The sequence below is a fragment of the Antennarius striatus genome, chromosome 12 (assembly GCF_040054535.1).
Source record: "Antennarius striatus isolate MH-2024 chromosome 12, ASM4005453v1, whole genome shotgun sequence".
NCBI classification, from domain to species: Eukaryota; Metazoa; Chordata; class Actinopteri; order Lophiiformes; family Antennariidae; genus Antennarius; species Antennarius striatus.
In genome coordinates, this window is record NC_090787.1 from 8911281 (window position 1) to 8924322 (window position 13042).

Sequence of the window (13042 nt, forward strand, 5' to 3'; positions counted from 1 at the left end):
TCTAACCCATGGTTTGCTGAAAAGAAGTGATCAATCTTGATTTTTTCTCTACTGGGTTAAATCATTAAAGACACAAATAAAAGTGGAGCAAAACATGTGGGTGCTTAGGCTATGCATGGGTTTGTATGACCTTTAAAGTGTAATTGATGGACTTGATTCTGGTGGCCTTTTTACCTAATACATTTATTGTGGCAGGATGTTGTTTTTTGTTTGTATTACAAAAATAAAAAGGTCTGCACTGCAGTTTTATCAGATCAGTAAAAACTGCTTCATGGAGTTAATGGCTAAATTAGAATTACATTTGACATTACATTTTTCTAATTTACAAATTAGAAGGCTGAAAGTAATTTCAGCAAAATTTCAGTAACAGAGGTCTAGCAAAAATAATTAAAAATTACATTTTATCACCTTGCAATGTTTAACATGTATGAAGGCTCCGCAAGATATGGAGGAGCAGTGGCTACACTCCGAGTTCCTCTCTGGTGACTGAGCTCAACTTGAGGAGGTGACCGAGCTCCTCAACTTATCTCTAGGGGTGTGCTTAGCCACTCTACGGAGAAAGCTCATTTCAATCACTTGTATCTTGGATCTTGTCCTTTCGGTCATGACCCAAAGCTCATGACCATAGGTTAAAGTAGGAATATACCTGTAGATTGAGTGAAAAATCCAGAGCTTCATCTTTCAACTGAGCTCCTTCTTTACCACAACAAAATTATAAAACAAATGCATCACTGAGGCCATGGAAGACATGGTAGTGGGATTGAGGAGATCCTCAAATTGTTCCCTCCGCCGCCCAACAATATTCTCTGTCAAGGTCAGCAGCTACCCGCCTCCACTGTCAACAGTGTTGGTGGTGCACCATCTGAAGCACCGGAAGGTCTGCCAAAATTTCTTTGAGACTGACTGATAGTTCTCTTCCATGGCCTCCCGAACTCCTCCCAGACCTGAATTTTTGTCTCCAAAACCACTTGTGCCACGGCACACCTGGCCTACTTTTAGCTGTCAGTTGCCTCCAGAGTCCCATGATTCAACAAGAGTCGATATGATTTCTTCATCTTGACAACATCACGTACTTCCACAACCAGGTTCGGGGGTTGCCACCATGACAGGCACCAGAAACCTTGTGACCACATCTCAAAATAGCTGCTTTGACAATTGGAGGTGGAGAACATTGTCCACTCTGACTCAAAAGTGTGAGTTAAAAGACCTTGTTGACAGAGGGTTCCACCAGATATTCCCAACAAACCCTCAAAACACATTTGGGTTGTCTGGTCTCCGGCGCTGCAAGAGGATCCAGCTCTGACCCATGAAGTAGAATTTGGGGTTTCCTTAAATAGACCGAAATAGAGGCAAGCTGAAGAAAATGTAAGAAGAACAATGTGTGCTACAGTGAAGTCACGCACAGAGAGATCAGTCAATGTCTGAGTGTGTGTGTGCGAGAGTGGGCCAGTGACACTCTGGCTTTGGTGTTGTGTGTCTGTAGGGAGGGACGGGCGCTGTGTGTGACTGGCCAATCACAGAGCGTGAAGACAGTCAGTTCTGAGGATTTTCCTTCAGCTATGCCAGCTGGAATAGACTCCCCCTGACCCGCGCAATGTGGATGAAGCGGTCAGGAAAATGAATGAATGAACCAGCACGAGTATTGGCAAGTTTTACTCGTATCATGCTCGTACTCATCAAAAATACGTTATCCGTACCGGATACTCGTCTGAAATGAGTAGCTGGCTCAACCCTATAATAGAACACACATTGACGGTAATGACATTAGTGAAAAACATTTGTGATGAAAGGATTCCTTTGACAATCAGAAGTAGTGCCAGCCTTATTTTATAAAATTCTCACAAGAGCACCTTTTTCTCGTTTTCTAGCTATAAAGTCAAGATGAGTATGCAAAAGAGTTACTGTAACAAAAAGATCATGTCTCCATCAGTTCTTTGTTTACACCCAGATCAATAAGGTTAACAGCCTAGGCCTTTTTTGCCCATAAGAAAAAAAAAATCAAATATCTTTATTTATTTAGAGTCAACCTACAATACATGATTCAAAGCTAAGCTAGGCTGTGAGATGCAGAGAACAGTAATGACCATTTAAACCTGAGGGCTTTAGAAGATCAAATTTTGTGTCGAGGTCTGGGATTTCCCTAATATTTAGGGGAGACTGTTAGTCTTCATAACCCTTAACATTGATAAAAATATATCTTTGGTTGAATGGTGGGAATTTATGCTAGTATGTTATATCTACTTGAATTGAACTTCTCACAATAAGTGCAGTATAGCAGATTTGTTTTTTTGCTAACTTACATTTGCTTACATTGTATGTGAGTGATTATTTCAATGATTATTTAAGTGTTCATGTTTATGCCACTAAGTGAAAGGTGGTCTTCTGAAGCTAGTTGTCTATTATGCTATAATAGTATACCACATGACTGTTCAAAGCAGCACAATGGCTGTACTGTGCTGACACTGAGGTATCAGAGAGCAGGAAGTGTGTTTATTGTGTTGTGAAGTCTAAGAGAGAGAGAGAGAGAGTCTAAGAGAGAGAGAGAGAGAGAGAGAGAGAGAGAGAGAGATGTTTAGTTGGTAGTCACGTGTTACTGTATACGCGTACTATTGGCTGAGAGCATCCGTGTGTGCCCTACGTTCCAAGACTCACGGAATGCAGTGCAATTCCGTGTATTAAAGAAACATTATCTTTACAAACATGAATACATTAAATGATACACATTTTGTGTTTTGTATCAGAACATTGTCTTTTGTTTAGAATGCAAACATTTTGACAAGCATTTAGCTAGAGTGCTGTAGGCTAACAGAGCGATTAGTTTGTCTTTATTCCGACTTCCATTACTTGCCTTTAATTTGATCCGCACTGAAGACTTTGATCTAATTGACTTGGTTTGTAGACACAAACTATAAAGTATCTTAGAGGCTAATGGCAGACATTACAGCCATGCTGAACAATGGTGACAAGAGTAGCATCGGGCTGGAGACAGATGGGCCCTCGTCCTCCCACCTCCCAGCTGCTGCTCTGACCTCCATGTCTCTTGAAAGCTTGATACTTGTGAAGACTCTGATTATGGCCAGACCAGGCTGCGCAGTGTTCTGACCCCTCACTGTGCAGGTGAATGTTCAGGGAGCAGAAGACATGATTCACTCACTGTTAACCCTGTCAGACAGCCACATTCCAAAACATAAAGACAATGAGATGAAAGGAAAGGGAAATGGAGAGAAATGACTGGAAAAAAGGGGAAACCATTCATTCATTCATTCTCTGGCTAATTAAGTGTTATTATCCTGCACAACAGGAGGTATCTGAGAAAATTGGCCACAGTGACAGCTAAATGTTCCAATCTGAAGGTGAAGCCAAAAACATGATAAAATGTCATATGCCATTATGGATTTTGCTGATCTTATTAGTGCCAGAGGCTGTCAAAAGACCTACCATTAATTCACAGACAAAACACTTCCTACTTTAAAAATATTCCCCATTATTTGATTTAAATCAATCATGTTTCGTGTGTGTGAAATTTCTGACCTGTTCATTGGAGGAACAGCCCTTACAATTTTTGTTTTTTTACACTGTGGTAGATATATATTGATGATCAGCACACAGAGTGCTGGTCTCTGTATGATCTGGTAAAGAGTGACTAGAGACATTGTGTTTACATAGTGAGGGGTTTGGAAGCTCATCAATAATGTGTACTCCTATTTTTACTATTTGTATAGAACATGAAAATCAACTCTGTATAAAAGATGACAATCAGAATTTGATAAGAGAATCCTCAGAGCCTGACCCCTCATTATTAAGCCTGTCCCATCAGACTGGCCTTATTTTAGTAGGTCCAGAAGAGTCCAGTGAGATAGCATAGCATAGCATAGCATAGCATAGCATAGCATAGCATAGCATAGCATAGCATAGCATAGCATAGCACTATTATACACAAGCATGTGTCTAAAGCAGATGTGATTTCTGTAATAAAAATACAGGATATCATTGAACATGAATTTATCAATGAGGAAGTCACTGGAAGTATTTTTTTTAATAATATTGCCTGTGATTGTACAAGTAAATTCCATTTGTCACATCAATGAATAGCATTGGGAAAGCTACTCTGAAAGCAACACTTTGCAAGTTTCCAATTTCACTTCACAGAAATAAATTTATCTACATGAGGAGATAAATATAGTTTGGTTACCCTAAGCCTTGTTCAGGCAACAGCAACAAAAATCACTGTCATTTAAATCAAGTGCTGTTTTCCATAGCTTCCTTGATGTACTGGCTAATATTCTTCCTCCTCTATAATTTAAGAGTGAAGAACAAAAATGAATACATTATGAATACAGGAATACAGGATTACAAATCTTCTCAAGTTACCATTGCATATGGCTTCATTTTAAAGCCTGCAGTGGTTTATTTTTCTTGGTTTTCATGCTAGAATGACTGTTTATAGTTAGACTGTCATATTTTTCCAATGGTGCTCATCTCAGTAACTCAGATTAATGTTGGATAAACATGAACCTGTACCACATAAGTAACAAAATGTTCGAAGTTGTGCAAAATATTGCTGAAAATAACATATAAATACTAATTTGGATTCATGTATTATTCTATTTACATTCAATGCATATGAAACAAGTTCCAGTAAAAAAAATAAATACTCGCCATTTTCAGATGTTACAGGTCAATTTGTCAAACTGAGCAGTGAATATGTTTAGTGTCCAACAGGCTTCCACATTCTTTCACATTCTGTCTTGTAAGCATTAGTACAAACAAAATGGAGCAGTATCACTGGGCATCATCAGGGCCAGTGTCGCCTCAGTTCATGTAAGATATGACAAATACCTACGGACACAACAAAAAAGGAAATGATGAAGAGATAAAGTAAAAATCTTTTAGTTGTCGATTCATCGACAGTCACTAAGTATACCGTTGCCATTACTTTGACCCCCTTTTACAACTACTGTTTCAAAACCTCATCTTTCATCAATATATTTTGTAGAAATGTTGGCACTTCACTGTTTACCTTTGTGCCACATATAGTCATGATGACCCAGGATTACCTTTTTCTGTCATTTTTCTCCAACTCACATCAGAGTTGTAAAATTAAAACTCAGCACTGACTTTATACTGTATGTGATGCATACATAGGAAGACTCAAAAATCTCCCCACCTATATATTTGAATAAGCTCACTTGAAAAAGTCTCACGCTGTCACCAACTCCACCCCCTACCTGTCAATCATACATACATACCTCAAGCTACAAACGCAGTTGCTTCTGAGAGGTTGTTTCCAAGTTCTCAAATTGGTATTTATTTAATTTCAATTTATAATTACGATTTGAGGTAAATTAAATGCCATAATTACTCTAAATATGACAGTACTATTCCATGAAACTTACAGAAACTATTACAGGACATAAACACAACACATAAATGAAATAAAATACGGTAGTACCGTAATGTAACTTTTACATCTCTATCCCTGCTGAATTAATTTTATCTTTGGGGCGTAGACGTTAAACCGAGCTTTAATCCAATGATGTATTCCACCGCTTTTATGTGAATGACGCACTGATGCACTTCCTGATTATCAAAAATCCAAGTCATTTTGTTTGATTACTCTGTTTCCATTAAATTTCTTAGTTAACTCAACTAATAATTAACATCAAATTAACAATCAAATAACATTCAGCATTCAGCGCTTAATTCTTCCAGGCAGAAAACGAACCCAGCCAGCATTGGCTCCTGCATCATTTAGCTCCTACAGGGGGACAACTCCGTCAATAATTTAAAAAAAAAAAAAGTGGAATAACAGGCAGGTTGTGACAGTTTTCTTAAGGGAAGCCTATAGTCTACGCTGCTGGCTTTAACTTTCAACCTGAACAGACTTGCCGGCAGTCTCGATGTTCACAAACGTCCCCCTGCACATAAATACATTGTACGTTCATTCATTTCTCAGAAGTTCGTGGAGATGTGGTTGAAAGGATGAAAGGCTGCAGAAGTTGCGCCAACAAGAAAGCCATAAAGGCCACATGATGTCTGACATCAGAGCAAACTCTTCACTTAGGTTTGTAGTTGCTAAGTTATGTTGACATGACGTGGAATCTTAATCTTGGGGTGTTATAAAGTTATGCTGCTCGGCATGGGTTGTGGTAGACAGCAGAACTACAGAGGTGATGTATGTTATAAAGACAAAAAAGACTATAATTTAATGCATATTGAAGTGTGTAAATAAAGGAAACAATCTCCTGTCAGATTTTAGAGTGAGGTTTTTTTTCCTGCTGTAATTGCAACATGAATTAGTAAGCAACCAGTGATTTGATCAAAACACTAGCTTTGATCAATGGTCTTACTGATATTGGCCTTCTCCCTCGTCTTTTTATCTTAACCAGTTCCTGAGAGAACAAAAGATAAAATTTAACCTTGACCTACAGTAGTTTGCTCAAAGGCAAGGTCGTCATTTCATTTTAATCCCCTTTGCCGGCCGAGTAATGTGCTTTTTGTTTCATCCCTCTATCTGCAACGGCTGCGAAGATATTTGGTGGACTAACGGATGGATGGATGGACGGGCAAACGGACAGGCAGACGGACGAATGGACTAACCGACAAAGGGACGAACGCTGACAATAACAATACATCACCGCTTTGAAACGGGATGTAATCATGTCAGATTGCAGAGCATGATGCTTTGAATACCAAGCTTTTGTTATGAACTGACCCAGAGTAGAAGAAATAATAAAGCAGCACCAATCTTCAATATTTGCACAGTGCAGATGGCTGATGTCAAAGCTTATCAAACACTGTGAAATTGATTTCTCTGTTTGTATTTCAAGAATTCCATCACCGAATGACTATTTTGGATTATTAATGCCTCTCACCCTGCATCTTGCCCCACTATGATCGCCCTCTCCCTCACCCAACTTCTTGTCAGTCAATCATTCACCTGATGCTAATGACCTGGTGCCAGCTCTAGTGTGCCTCAGATATCATGCCTGGCAACTGATATATTGATCAGGTGAGATCAATATGGGCAAGAATGATGCAGCAGGGTTTATTATCTTGTGTCAGGACTGCCCTCTGGGACTTGGTTGTCTAAGCTCTGTGTACTTTCATCATCCAGCAGTGAGTCGGCCTCTCCTCACAGATTACAATTTAAGTTTCTCTAAAAACAATTGACGGTGACAGTCTCCTCTTAGTTGTGAGACTAACTAATCAAATCATAGCACAGTTATGTAAATTGGCACTTTTTATGTATTATGTTGTCAACTTTTGTTTTTTCTCAGTATCACTCTATTAAACAGCTACATGATTAGCAATTGAGCAATGAAATATTTTAACAGTAAATAAACAATGTAACAGTAACTACATTTATCCATTCTTCATGTCAGACATATCCATTCAGAATAAAACTTTAGTATTCATCCATTGAAATAAATAATATAATGTGTTATACATACCAAGTAATGTTCTGCATATGCCTGTTTTCCAATCACAGAAGAAATCTATCTGCATCCCAGTTGAAAGCAAAACATTTGGTCAGACTTCAGCTTGGCAGTGAAGCAGGCTAATCTGTGCAGTAAATCGTTCCACATTTAAAGTTAAACATAGGCCCTACAATCAAGTTCAGCAAGAAATAAAAAAAAACTGTCATAAACCATTTCCACAGCAGATGTTTAGCTATTCAAAGGTAGTGAGAACACAGGAGTAACTAATAGGATTCATGGTTCTTTTCTATTCAAGTGACCTACAGTTCATTGTAGTGAACTACAATTTGACAGTTTACTTTTCCAAGAATTAGATGTATTATAAGAAAAGTGAATTGATAAATCCTGGAAAATGTATGCTTTGGTGGTTTTTCACATGCTAGAGGACTGAAAAACTCAGGATTTAACACTGGTTTTTTCAGTGTGGGACATTTTTACCTTTAGTAAAAAAAAAAGAAAAACATAGACTTTTTTCAGACTTCTTTTAAATTATCTGTATAATGTAGTGAAAGCTTATTGGAAATTTAAAACTACAGTAAATGTTTATTTATTTTATCCAATCAGTATGATGGTTACTGTCAAAATATAGAGGTACAAAGTAGTTTCACATGATATTTTTCTTACATAAAAAAAGAAACAAACAAATAAAAGGCTACAGGAACAGACAGCAGCACAATATTTTTGAATCTGAAATGTTGAAAACAATTTATTCAATTTTTAAATCTGTTTTATTTTGGGTTTTTGCAGTGATCGCTCAGCATTATCTTATTTTCCTAAATGAGCAGTTCCAGAATTAAATTGAACAAATTGAGGCATTTAAACAGAATAAAAAGACAGACACATTTTTTTCAATTTACTTACAATATTTCTCATTTTTTTACATCTTTGATGCTCAAATTTTTACATCATTCTAAGCATCCCCTCCCCCCAGCAACAGTTATTTGTGTTGCTGTTTATAAAATGTCAAATGCCTAATGAACACTAATTCCCCCTTTGGCTAGTGAAGAATTTGTTCAACCCTCAGCAGGCCAGTGTTGCAGGCTGTTCGACACAGCTGGCCGAGGAGTGCACCTGGTTGTTTTGGGGGGCTCGAGGGCAAGTTACAGTCGCTCCTGTCAGAGCTGAGGATGGTTCAGCCCCATGATGGGTCCATGTTGTTAGTCTAGCTGATGAGGAGGGGAGGGTGGTCAGTGGCACCTCCCAGGCTTCCCATCCTCTCTCCCCATCCCATCTGTCCCACACTGATTGACTGAGCTATGAGCGGAATGATAAGTCTAAGCATCTGTCCAGTTAGGAGATCCCCGCTCGGCATCAAATGTGAAGAGGTAAATGACGATAACAGGATGATAAATTACCAATAACTACTATGAAGTTCTGCATTAAGTTCCTTGAAAGCCACAAACAAGGCATGGATAAGCTGCTATTTTTCATTTTTTAATAATATCAAGAAAGTAGAGGCAGATCTGTATACACTGTACACAATGTCAAAAATGTTCAGTGGAAAAATTAATATTTATGTAATTCGCAAGAAAAGTTGAGTTTTTGTTCTTGGAGAATAAAATCCTTTTTTTTTTTTGCTCCAACCGATTCAACCAAACTAATTAAAACCTATAATTTGATTAAGTTGGACACACACAGAGTATTATAATCATCAAAACCCAACTTAAATGAAATACATCTTGTAAAAACAAAACTTTGGGCTTGTCTTTGTATTACTTTGTACTATGACTGGCATGGTGGAAATTCCCGGGGGTATGTTTGAGAATATCAGAAGCTGAGTGAGAGGGAAGTCATAAATCAGACAACCAGCAGTGAAAATCAATCGGTTCTACCAAAATGGTTTGACTTATCACAGTGAATTAAGGATTTATTTCAACCAAACTAGTGTTGGAGATTGCTGAGAAGAAAAACAAAGTCAGTATTTTCTTTTATTCCATTGCCTTCTGTCTTGATAGCCAGGTGATGCGGTGGATCATTTATTCCCCATGGTATGTAAGCTGAGCCCCTGTCTTTATCTTTTAACCTTATCCTTCTGTCTGAATTCGATTTTTTTCACTTCACCAAATACAAGATGAAGGTTCTTCAGAAACTGCAGTCTGACAAATGAAGCAGCATACCAGGGCTTGATAAAGCATTGGTTAGCCTAGCTTAGCAAAAATATAGACAGTGATCAGTGTGGACAAGCACATCATAACCAAACCCAGTAACCTCACTGTGATTACACATCATGTATGATGTCAGGATGTTTACAACACACAATTTTGAAGTCGTTAAATCCTAGTCAGTAAACCCTAGATAGAACATCCATTAATAAATTTAAGAGGCTTTTTGCCATCGCAGATGTGAATCAATATCAGTCTCCTCACACTCAAGGAAATAACAGCTCACAAAAATTTTCATTCAGCCATTCATTCATTCCTTCATAAATTTTCGGTACCGCTGCATCCGATGTCATGGGTCGCTGGGTGCTGGAGCCTATCCCAGCTGACTGCGGGCGTGAGGCAGGGGACACTCCAAGTGCGACGCTAGTGCAACACGGAGCTACATGTAGACAGACAATCACACGCACACATTCAAACCTACAGGCAATTGGAAATTGGCCCACTAAAATGTTATATTTACTAAAAAATGTAATTAATCTCAGTTTCTCCAAAACAGAAAACAAAACAGTCAGGTGATTGGTGACTATTAAAGACACCTTTCTTGCAACAAGACTAAAAAGTTAGCTCATATCTGTTTGCTGGGGTACACATGAATGCTTTTTTGTGTGTGTATTTAAGATTCAACAGGTGACATTTGGCTTTTGTTGCACTAATTTACCAGAAAGGGTCATTTTTTCTTCCCATGCTGGGGTCAGCTTGGAAGACTAAAACATGCACTTTAGAGGGAGGAAACAAATGTTCTGCTCTGCCACCTGTTTTGCTACTGCGACCTTCAGCTACAAAGGCAGAGTCCTGCTATTTTGCAAATTGATTATTGGCTGTCCTTTGTCAACAGCCTTTGTTTTCCAATCCAGCATTTAGATCAATATTTTCACATTTGTTTCCATTTCTTTTGATTTGGTTTGAGTGTAGTTGCTGGTCGTTTTGAAGAAATCACTGCATTTGTCAGGTTAGAAGAAGGATTTATCTAACTTCTCAGAAAAATATTCCAAAGATATCGGCACAATTATTTTACCTCCAGCAAATGACAGTGTCATGTTCAGTGTTTACCTTTTTTCTCTGTTTTGCATATGAATATTGAGGCTGTGCATGAGTAACATCCAGCATTTTAGACATCAGAGTACTCTGTGTGGACTTGAAGAGAAATGATCCTCAGGGCTATAAAAAAAAAATCACTGAACCCTGCTCTTTGCCATGTGCAAAGCACAGCAATTCCTCAGTCCGCTGCACAAGCTCCCATATTTTCATCTTTCTTTTGAGCAGTTTGTTCTTACACATACAAAAAAAAAAGAGTATCCATATGGTCCCTCAGAAGATAATGCAACCTTAATGATGAGAGCTCTCATTGGGCGGCAGAACCTCTGACTTTCATCTTCTGTTATAACATCATAGCAGAATTTGTGCGTGAAAAGGCTGAACTGAGCTACTGAACCACGCCATGTCCAATCTAAGCATTAATGTGAGCTGATATGTTACCTCGCTAGCTGCCCCACTCAGTTTAGAATTTTCATAGTGATGAAAGCTACAGTAAAACTCAAGTGTTCTGAATTTGTAATGAAGTGGTGAGTGAATGCCTCCAAATTACCCCACTGCAGTTTCACAGCAAAGGCAGGCTAAGCCAAAGTCACAAATGAACAGATATTAAGACTGTGAGTTCAAATGAGCCCAGCTATAAATTACTTTGATCATTCTGTCTCCTCTATAGTCTTGCTGCTTATCGGCCCTACTCATTGCATGCAAACACAATTTCGAGCTTTCCTTTTGCACTTTGTGTTAGCTTAGGAATTGCTTAGTATTTTTATTCTACTTACTTATTTGACTCAACTTTTACTGGTGACCTTTGGTGCTTTACGCACTACCGAATACATTGTCAACGGTAGCAAACTAGTGCCAACTGAAGTATCACTATTGCTTAATTCGCAGGATGAAAAATAAAGCTTCTCATAATACTGTCCCTGGTGTTACAAACTTGATTTGAAGCAAATAATATAAACAAAAAAAGCAGAATTCTAAAACCCAGACTCATTGGAGTATATGCTGATCAGCCATGATGCCTGATACTCTCTTCTTATTTTCCTTTCGGCTTTTCCCTTCAGGAGTCACCACAGCAAATCAATTGCCTCCATCTAACCCTGTCTTCTGCATCCTTTTCTCTCACACCAACTACCTTCATGTCCTCTTTCACTACATCCATGAACCTCCTCTTTGGTCTTCATCTAGTCCTCCTGTCTGGCAGTTCAAAACTCAGCATCCTTCTACCAATATATTCACTATCTCTCCTCTGGACATGTCCAAACCATCTCAGTCTGGCCTGATACTCTGTAGGTCTTTTACAGTCAAAGGAGCTCTGACCCATCGAGGCATAGATTCCGCCAGACCACTGATATCTGACACAATAACATCAACAGCAGATTCTTTAAGTCCTACAAGTTGTTCAATTTGTGTGTGCAGCACATCCCACTGATGCTCAGTTGGATTGGGATCTATGCAATTTTGAGGCAAAGGTAGCACATTTGTTTGTTCCACACATTGCTCTGTGGTTTAGTTGTGATAGATTCTGATATACAAGGGTCTGTATTGGTACTGTTTTGATAGCTGGCTACCAATATAAAAATAGATGTTCTGACTCCTTTATCAGGACCAGTGTTTATTTTTGAGCAATCTCTGCATGTGTGGTTCTTCTTCGGAAAGAGTTAGCACGGTCTAACCTTCCGTTACCAACGGGTGCCTGTGCCGCAATGGCCGGTTCACTTGTTGACCTTTTTGACACCACTTTTGGCAGGCACTAACCACCACAGATGTGAACACCCAACATGAACTGCAGTTTTGGAGGTCCTATCACAATTGTCTCCCGTCAAATTCATTCACACTCTTATGCTCACCCATGACAAAATGTTCCCTTGCTCCTTAGTGTTAAAAAGACAAATCCTGGTTTAATCCTCAATTGTTTCTGGCTATAGTGTTATGGCTGAATGGTGCATACAAGACATGAAAACATGAAAACAGAAGTCAGACTAAATAAATTAGTATAAATGTTATCTTTTACAAAGAATGTTTTGATTAATATTTCATTTATGCACTAGTTCTGCTCCAATTGTGTAAGTTTTATCAGAGTGTAAACAATTAAGACAGTAAAGCACCATTCATCATTTTTTAACAACATCACATGACTGCTGGTGGCCACATTAACACTAAACCTTACTAAGACACACTATAACATGTAGCATGTTAATTTATTGTCGTGTACAGTTATTGTTAAAGGGTAATACTAAATCATGTGAATTCCTCTGCGCCTTGACTGTGTTGTATTTTTATCTGAAAGGAACAAATGTGTCCTGCAATGCGCTGGCAATGCATCCAGTGTGTAACCCACCCCCTATAGTCAGCTGGGATAGGCTA